The sequence below is a fragment of the Triticum urartu genome, chromosome 1A (assembly GCF_056163025.1).
Source record: "Triticum urartu cultivar PI428250 chromosome 1A, HENAU_Tu73, whole genome shotgun sequence".
Lineage (NCBI taxonomy): Eukaryota > Viridiplantae > Streptophyta > Magnoliopsida > Poales > Poaceae > Triticum > Triticum urartu.
Window position 1 is genome coordinate 338,960,499 of NC_141873.1, and position 2,610 is coordinate 338,963,108.

The following is a 2,610-nucleotide window of genomic DNA, read 5'->3' on the forward strand; positions in this document are numbered from 1 at the left end:
GACCCCTCTCGAAGCGATGGTTCTCCTCGTAGATCTCCTGATTCCTCGCCTCTGAGGCGGTGTGTGTCGCGGCCACGGTGACGGTAAGGCTCTTTGCGTGCTCGACAACGCGCTCCTCCCCCTCCCGCAGGAACTCGGTGTAGCGCGCAAGGTCGCTGACGCACGTGCGAGCATCTACCTCCGCCTCCTGCCTTCGGGCGGCAGTTGCAGAGTGGGTGATGACCCCGGCGGTCGATGATGAGCTGGCGGCCACGGCGGCCGATGATGGGGTGGCGGCCATGACCACCACCTCCCGCCTTTGGGCCGCGGTGGCGGAGTGGGTGATGGCCACGGTGGCCGGCAGTGGGGTGGCGTCCACGACGGCCACCTCCTACCTTTGGGCCGCGGTGGTGGAGCGGGTGATGGCCTTGGCTTTCGACGATGGTGTGGCAGCAACGGTGGCCGGTAACAGCTGCCGACGGGCACCGGCGGCGGAGCGTGTGGTGGGTATTTCGCGCACACCCAACAGGGACCACTACAAGAAATGTGTTAATCCATGACGGATTCAGACTGTCACATACGTGCACAAATCTATCATGCTAGGCCATCCTTGACGGATTCAAAATCCGTCATGTATATCGCGTCATAATTTGACCACCATACACTCCATGACAGATTACCAAAACCGTCATGGATCCATGACAGTACTTGGCCATCACAGATTACTATCAGATAACGGCGTTAATCATGCATTCCATGTCATTAGTTGACATGGCGGCCAACATGGATCTGACATGGCAGCCCACGTAGTAGTCAACCCAATTCAAATTTTGGCCCACTAAATTTCAACTCTATCAAAGACCATTGGTCCATGTTGAATCAGCCCCGTAAGAAATTTGGCGCATTAAACTTTTGGGCAGTTCAAGGCCCATTGATTTAGGTCCAAGAAATTAGTCCATCACTCATTTCTGTTTGGTCAGCGAAATTTTGAGTCAATAATTTTTTTACTAATAATATGTACTACTTTCATGAAATGAAAAGAAAATTACATAAATATAACAGAAAAATGGCATTTTAATAAAAAAGAAAAAACATGCTGCAATTATCTACATACTTTTACAAACAATACCACAAAAAGAAAAAACTAATCCAAAAAAACTAAAAATTACAAATAGTCCCAGAGCTATACTACTCTGGAGCCAGCACAGCCCCCTTTACGCGTCGCCCGGCGCTCGCCCGACGTTCATCCCCATGCTTTTTCTGGCTGCAGATATGCCTGTACCCGCTAATATCATGAGAGGGAGATGCCATATCCGCCATACTATTGACTCCACCCATGCTCGTGTCCAGTTGAGGTCTCCACGTCGTTGAACCGCGGTTGCCTGCGCATCGACAAACACTAAGACGCCTCAAATAGTCAGAAGCAAAAGGGATGGCAGAATCTGAAGCAATGGGGAGGAGATAATCTGAATTGACAATGCCTCACAAACTGCCGAGCTCGACGGCGAGGACGGGAAAGGAGACGAATGCGGATCTCGGGCAAACAAACTGGCAGCAGTGGTCCAGCACGAGGCAGCCCCCGGCGGCAGACCGGCGCAGCCTCGGGTCGCCGCGGCGCAACTTGACCAGGCGCCCTCGCCGGCTCAGTACGGCACCACTGGTATACTGGCACCACCACCACGGCACGACGCAGTGCTTGCCGTTGGGTGGTTGCATCCACCACGACATAGCACCCCGGCGATGGGTCGGGCGAGCTCCCCGACGATGGGTGGGCGTAGTCTGCCCACTGGCCCAGCGCGGTAATCCCGGTGGTTGTGGGGGCGGCCTGACCTCGCGGCGGTGGTACTTGCGTCGCTAGGATTACCAGCACCTAGGATGAACGAACCGGGAAGAGGAGCTGGGAAAGATGAGTTGGGGCGGCGCAGATTGGGGAACGAGGAAGAACAAATCGGGAGAGTTGGTGGCGGCGCGACTCGCTGCGTAGGACCAATGTTAGCGCCGTTGGATTTCGGAGGATCGGACGGTGCGCGTGGGCTGATCCGTGGGAGGGTTGAAACATCCAATCAGAACGCACGAATTGCCTCGCGTAGGATCCTCACGCACGAATTGCCGCCTGTGAACCCTAGTGGGCTTTTTTGGAGTTTAGCCCTACCGAGTGAGGCAGGCCTACAATTTGACCTATTCTTCTTATTTTTATGTTTAGCGAATTAATTAACCGTTGTGAACTGCTCAAAAAAACATGTTGTGAAGTAACTTGCAAAAAACAATATGAGTTAGATAAACTTGCAAAAATATTTACAAGTTCAAAAAAATTGGCAGAAACATTTAACTTATATACCACAATAAATTTTTACCCATGATATATTGTGTGTATTGCGCAAAAAAACTGGCAGAAACATTTATCTATGTGTTACAATGTTGGTTCTCATGGTGTTCTTTCTGGTTTTTCCTGTTCATATTTTCCAAATATGTGTCAAGTTTTATTTAAATACACATTAATTTTTTTCAAATACAAGTTTAAAATTTTTTAAATACACGTTAAACATTTTTGAATTACACATACATCTTTTTTAATACACATTAGACTTTGTTTTCAGATACATGTTCAAAAACATTTTAACATCTGTTGAA

At 49.6% G+C, this 2,610-nt stretch overlaps 1 long non-coding RNA gene across 1 annotated transcript; it reads right to left on the reverse strand.

Moving 5' to 3' along the window:
* Positions 1-1,035: 1,035 nt before the first annotated feature.
* LOC125533047 (uncharacterized) lies at positions 1,036-1,943 on the reverse strand. Its single transcript, XR_015611619.1, has 2 exons — positions 1,461-1,943; positions 1,036-1,361 (listed from the first exon to the last, which is right to left on the reverse strand). It is a non-coding gene; the product is annotated as an uncharacterized LOC125533047 (long non-coding RNA).
* Between the last annotated feature and the right edge of the window lie 667 nt (positions 1,944-2,610).